The sequence below is a fragment of the Carya illinoinensis genome, chromosome 5, assembly GCF_018687715.1.
Source record: "Carya illinoinensis cultivar Pawnee chromosome 5, C.illinoinensisPawnee_v1, whole genome shotgun sequence".
Classification (NCBI taxonomy): domain Eukaryota; kingdom Viridiplantae; phylum Streptophyta; class Magnoliopsida; order Fagales; family Juglandaceae; genus Carya; species Carya illinoinensis.
Genome location: NC_056756.1, coordinates 28,946,480 through 28,954,016, shown reverse-complemented (window position 1 = coordinate 28,954,016; position 7,537 = coordinate 28,946,480).

Sequence of the window (7,537 nt, the reverse complement as noted above, 5' to 3'; positions counted from 1 at the left end):
TTGATCAGACCCCTAAAAAATATCTTTATATATATATATATATATATGTGTGTATGTATGTATGTATGTATGTATGTATGTATGCGTGGAAGTGATATATATTCCAGCCACGACGTGAGCATTAAAATTTACATATTTGTGATTAATAATTAATAATCGTGACCCTACTCATGATGTTAATTGCTTTGTGGTAAACAGAAAATGACAAGAATGCACCAGGAAAAAAAACATTCCCAAAGAGCTCATAAGGTCAAAAATCAAAAATTTTATTGGATATCATACACTAGTACTATTTAAAGTACTGGATCATATAAGCCATGGGTGAGTGATTTCGTTAAGTATATATTAAGAGGAATGTTATTCATCATCCCTGCATACCACACACTTTATATATTTTTAAATTATTTTTTTAATTTTAATTTTATTTTATTCTTGTTAAACTAATTGAGTTATTCTACTTATCATCTATACACTACATACTTATTATAGGAAAAAAATAAGTGTAGTGTGTGGTGTAAGTGTGATGTACGTGTAGAGATGATAAGTATAATTATTTATATATTAACTGGCTTGGTCATTATCGGTCGAGAAATGCTTGGTCTACAAATTAATTAGAAATTATATAAAAGTAAACTTACAAGCTCATGATTATGTGGTATGGTAAATTATAAATTTCTTTTATAATATACTATAAAATAGATTTGACATTTCATATCAAACGACGATAATTTACATTAATTTATAAGTTTGCTTTTATAAAATCTTGCATCATGTGTAGATATATAAAGCTTGATCTCTTATTGATAAAAGTGATGTTTCTTTAATTTAATTATTGCGAGTGTGGGACAATTCAAGTATCGCAGTACTCATGATCCGTTAATCAAATGGATCGGAGTACTGGAAAACCAGCTTAGTCAGACAACCCGTGTTAGAATTAAACATCTAAAATAGGTTATAAGGGTTAGAGAGTTGGTCCCCTCCTCATTTTGTTTTGAACATCCCCACCCCCCCCCCCCCCCCCCAATCTTGTCATCACCATAATATCTTCCCATGGTTAGGTAGCTACTGTCTGCATGCAGTTTTGTCAGACATATTCATTGGGGCCCAACTGATCTCTCTCTCTCACACACGTACACAAATCTCTCTCACTGGTCTCAGTTGAGCTTGCAGCTTCCTTGGGATCCCATGCTTTGGAGTGCTCTTTGGTTGTTTTGATGATTTGAGTTGCTAAGGAAAGAAGATCGATTAGCAAGCTAGGGTATTGTGTCATGATTTTGTTTTTCCTATTTTTTGCAGCAAGTATATATATATATATATATATAGTGTATCCTTTTGGAAACGAATTAATGTTTCATCCTTAGTGCTGCAGCCATGTGAAGTACAAAAACCATTCAAATGGATCATACAAAAGGTGTCTAATTTTTTTAATGAAAAATGTAGAAAAGGGGTATATAGCAATAATGTCTGAAAAATCTTCAAACGATAGGTTCAATTAATGTGACTTTGTTTTCGTCTGAGTATTACATTTTAGATTAATCTAATGATTTTGGTGTTGGGAATATTAATCCTGCAATTTTTTTGGCAGGATGCAAATATTAACCTAATTTGATTGTGTAGAGTACCATTAATTGAACTTTTTACCTAGATAGCTATATATATATTTTGTCATTTGAACGTATGGTACTCATGTTAATTTCAATGGATGTTTAAATGTTTCTAATTGTTTTTTAGGATAATAGGTTGAACTTCTATAGTTATTGTTCGAGATAGTAGTACTCCCGTAAAAACTAATAATAATCATGACACCAGAGTTGAAATACATGAAGCTACTTAAAAAAACACAAGTAGCTAATGTTTGATAGATTAGGATCATGTGATTTTATTTTTTAAAGAAGAGATAGTACCCCAATCTTATTAATAACCCTCATTTATAGTAGAGGAATAACATATACAAAGAGAGGATGGGGTTACAACTAAATTCCCAAACATCCAAGCTCCTAAGGAAAATTAAAAGTGGAAATTAATAACAAAAGAATATTACAATGGATCCATTAAGAAAATTAAGAACTAGAGTTAATGTCGAAAGCCAGGAGCACCTACACTATCCAGAGCAGGCCTATGTTTAGGCAATTGAACTAGAGAAGAGAAATTTACCGTTTTGTTTAATGTTTTAAATGATGTTTACCTTCCTTGTAAACATGTTTGGGACTAAAAGGAAAATGATGTTTGATTGAGCTGTAAAATACCATCCCAAATATCAAAATATTGCCATTCAGGTTGAGATTCAGTATCAAACCAGTTTACCAGAAGGAGAAAACTCGATTCAACAATAAGCTTAGAAAAATTTAGCTGATGGCACATAGTAATTAAGACCAAATTCAGAGTTGATAATTCTGCAAGTGTACTAGTACCAAAGTGCAAAACACAAGAAAAACCAACAATAATGGAGTAATTAGATGACCTAAGGATACCACCATAACCAAAAGGACATTTATTTCCTTTGGCTATCAATATTTAATTTGAGGGTCCCAAAAGGAAGAGATGACTACTTCACCAAGGTTGGCCTCTTAGCTCGGATGATGATCCAAGAAGTGTGAAGAGACTCAACGGTGAGAGCTTTTGAGTTCAGAAAAACAGAACAAGGTTTAAGAAGGATATTGAGATTCTAAGCCAATTGACGATCTTATAAATGATGGTATCAAAGTTAGTGAGAAAATCATCAAATCTGGATTTATTCCTTTCAAGCCAAATCTCCCAAAGAATGAGAGATGATAGTACGCTAACAAGAAGATGGAGTCAATAGAGGGAAGCCACCACTGAGTGGCTTGATGCCTCCAATTACCAAGGGTAAGGAACTTCTAACCAAAATTAGAGAAATAGTGCCACACCAGTTTAGAGAGGACACAATCTGTAAAGATATGGTTAGCGGTCTCTAATTAGCCCTCAGAGGAACAAGAACATTTGGAAGCCAAAATGATTCCATAGTGTCGGATCTGATCATCCAGAAGAATGCCATTCTGCTACAATTCTCAAATGAAGATAAAAATTTTGATAGGGAGAACATCATTCCAGATATAAAAAGCAAATGTGAATGAGGGGTAATGATCTCTAAAAAGCTTCCCGGCATATTTGGAATTAAAATTCCTATCATTGGTGTGTTTCCACACCCTAAAATCAAGGTCCAACTTAAGTCTTCCCAGATAAATATGATCACCAATGACCAAGCTTTTCAATGTTCCAAACCATAGAAGAACACATGACTTTAGGAAGAAGGTTAGGGTTGGAGATATCGAAACCTTTTCAAGCCAATGAACTATTCCCTACCCAGTTGTCATGCCAAAAATTTAGGGTCTTATACCTAATTTTCCATTGGCTTTCCTAGTGGATAAAAAATAGAATGTTCCAAGAGCAAGAGTGCAAAGATTTGGCCTCAATGAGACCCAAAGAGTGTACATTATTCATGTATTTTTGGGATGAGAGGTTTGTCCAAATGGAATTAGAAAACAAAAATCACTAAGCCAATTTACAATGAAGAGTAATCATAACATGATAAAGGTTTTTGATGCCAAGACCACCTTTAAAAAAATAGGACAACAAACATGATTCATCAAGATCCATTTTTTCTTAGGATCACCATCGGAGTCTTCCCAAAGAAAACGTGATAACCCAAACCTAGTAGAGCATGGATCATAGTTTTGTTTTAAAAAGCCATAGTATTTTAGGGGCCTTAATATTTTGGGTAAAGATGAGACCTTAAAAGTTTAGTAGAGAAACTTGAGAAAGAGAGAGAGCTAGCCCTAAACTCCTTAATGAATCTCAGCCCCTACAAGAAACCCAAGCCTAATGGCCCAAAGCCCATGACCCAAGCCCTTCTCAATGGTGCCATGTGTTGTACATGCAAGGCACTATGTATCTAGACTTGATAGTGGACTAAGGGAGAGAGACAAGTGTAGGGAAGCAAAGGGATGGCTTGCACATCTACCCCAGTGGGATTGACACTTGTCCTACATGCATGGAGCTTTTAGAAGAACTAAGTGACAATATGACCTAAGGAAGTCCAAGGGATTTTCAGATTTGCCTTCCCCACACACCTAGAACCACCCAATTGGTCCAAAACTGAGTTTTCATGTTGATGCTCCTAGAAAAGGGAGCCTAGAGAAGATAAAAATAGAGTTCCAAGGAGATTTGCATGGGGAAAATAAAGGGACACAAGGGGGCTACGAATTTCTTGGCTTACACTCAAAATGTTTTCAGATTTTGCCAAGTGTCCAACATGCCATGCGTTTCTAGAAGATTTGAAGAAGAGACATTTGTGCAATGGACTGATTTAACCTTGAATTTTCAGCCACTACTAGTCCAAGTTTAACCATTGCTTGCCACTTGTCATGTTATTTCAAAAGTGAACCAATGGCACATGAGAAGTCATCATGGGAAGATGAAACAATAAAATGGAGGGAGATGAAAAGATGGTGGACAGCCATGGGCAAGGCACACGCCTATGCCACTTGTCTTTCATGCCAAGAGTTTGCTTGTTGGGAAAAGGAAAAGGCATGAGCTGTTTAACCTATGTACCCTTGAAGCAAGAAGGAGATGAAGGGACCAAATATATAAGAGGGGGAGGAGAACACGCCTAAGGGCTTTTCTTCTTGCCATTTTTGGAACTTGTATGAATCTTCATCATCTCCAAACCGAATCCACCCATTCACTTGAAGACTCTTACACTTTCTTACATTTTCTCTTCAACCAAACAAGGGATTTCTGGCCAAATGCTCTAAGTTTAGTTTGAGCCTAGTGATAACCCTAGAAACCACATACACTTAAGAGTCACAGATTAGGGTTTTTGGAACCTTCATTCTAACTAGTTACACATTGATTTACAGTTTGATATTTATTTCTTTACATGGATTTTTGTAAGTATACACTCAACTTACTTTTTGTTAATGCATGTATACTTTCGTGTAAATCCTTGGTTTGTTTCTATCACTTTGGTTGCTCTTCTTGTTTGCTTGATTGAATACTCTTACATGAGCTTAGAATATGAATATCGAAGGATTAATATGAATCGATTTATGATGAAAAAATGGTGATAAGATTTCCTCACATGTAGCATGTTTAAATGATGATCTTCTATGTTTTTATTCATATATGTTTTGGCCAAGGCTTAATCTCCTAGTGTAATGTATGTATTTTGATATCTCATATGTTCTATGTTATCATGCCATGAATCAAACATGTTATGCTTGGTTATTTCATGTGTCATATGTCAAGTATAAGAACGTATGTCTCAAGTCTCATGTCACATGTATTTGTGAAGAGTGATTTCAAAGAGAACCGTTTTCAAGAACAAAAAGGGTTTTTGTTTTGGGAATGAAGTAATATTTTTTTCAAAAAATTTATCACGACCCCAAATGCTAGGATGAGGAATGTCTTAGTGGAACTCCTTTGTCCACTCTGGAGTGCTTAAGAATGAAGTGGTAACCCCTGAGTTGACAAAGAACTATCGACATGCCTCGAATGGATTCCTTTAAAAGAATATCATAGCGGTGTAGTGCCTAACGCTAGTGGGTGCACAAGGCATATAACCTAAGAAAGTGTTGTAAGTTAAAAATTTAAGTTATGTTAAGATGTAGTCATCATGGTGCACAGACTGGTGATGGTGCGGTAACTAGCACACGGTGCATAGGGAGCCGTGATGTGTCCACGAGTGTTATAAGAGCGTACCTACATCATATGTTATGGATCATATGAGATGAATCATGCGATATGATATGATATGTTCAGGATCACATGAATTATTAAGATATGAAAGATGATGAAAATATGATTTTCCAAAAAAGCTAAGTCTCTGTTATAAGTGTAAAGAATGGCCAAAGCATGAGTCTCAGTTCAGTCTCAATTATAAGTTAAGCACATGTCCATGCATGCATTGCATGATATACCTCTTGTATGCTTGTGTTAACTATGGTATACTATGTGACTACTTACTGAGATCTCTCGAAATCTCAATGTCGTATTTTTCCATTATCATTCCCTTTCTGAAATGGTAGAAGTAGTTACAGGTACGCCTGATAACCCTGAAGCATGAATCTAGACGGTACCATGATAGAAGACGAGTACACCATTTTGGGGCGTATACGTTATGCATCAGCTATGTTGGAGTACACTATTCCATTTCTCCAATAATTATTGAAGGGTCTTCATGACCCTAATTTTGATGTTTTGTTTTTGGATCCCTTATGGGTATTGAAGTTTTCTTGGAACCTAGACCAAGTAACGCAAATTCTCAAGGAAGCTAGTGAAGCTTACATGGATGGAATGAAGCTCATTATGGAGTTAAGACTCCCATCACTAGAAATGTGGAAGTCGACAGGAGCTTGCTTAATTCTGTCTCCTGATGGATGCTTGATAGTGGGGAGACTGTATAATGAGAACCTAGGGAGTCTTAGGTGGCCTGCCCATTTCTAGAAAAGAAATATTTTGGTCCCTTATTTTGAGAAATGCACTTACTATATTTTGAAACTCTCGTGTTATGGATGTCAATGTTTGGGACAAGGTTTAGGGTAAAAAAAAATTTGTACCATGTACTTTGCAATTGCCTACGGCATTGCTTAGATTTCTCTTTACCTTTTTACAGTTTTTCGTTTAACATTTATTGCATACTATTAGAATATCTAGAAGCATTGCATATTATCTATCATTAACAATGGGTGTGTAACCTTGTGTTGCACGTCCCGGTGTCTCAGTCACTGCCAAACCCCGAGTGGAGGCTGTTGACGCCATGGAGGATGGTATCAGAGCAGTTACGTCTCTGGGTAAACCCATACTTTGTCCTAGGGATACATGATACTTATAACTAGGATTGAAATCCGTATTTATAGGCTGTGATCCTGTAAGTGGTAGTGATGACTTGCAAAATTTCATATTGCAGATTTTACAAGTTCACTCGAGCGGAGACTTTTGGCCACTCGAGTGAATTCAGGCAGATTCAAACGCTCGACTGCCGCTCGACACGGAGCTCAAGCGGGTTGCTGAAAAACAAAGATCGCTCGAGCGGAGACATTGGCCGCTCGAGCGAAATCAGGCAGAGTCGAACGCTCGACGTGCGCTCGATAGGATACTCAAGCAAAATCAGGCAGAGTCGAACGCTCGATGTGCGCTTGACACCCCGCTAGAACGAACATCGTATTTTGACAGATTTAAGGTTTTCCGCCGTCACACCATATAAAAGGAATTTTTCACTCTAGGGCTGCGACTTTGGACTGGAAAACACTTTTTGGGATAGAAAAACATAGCTAGAGGGATTCAAATCATCTGTTTTGGAGAGGGAATTCCAATTATCACACGTACGTTGAAATCATACACGAGCACGGACGGGAGAAAAGCGTTGAATCGTTCTCTTGAGCTTTTGAAGACGAGTTGCGGCTGCAAGGAGGATTTTTCAGTGTTTATTTTCTTCCAATCTTCTCAGAACAATTATGGTGAATTCGTTTATGTTGAATTCAATTTCTAGCATGAGCTAATTTTTCTTCATTCTAGG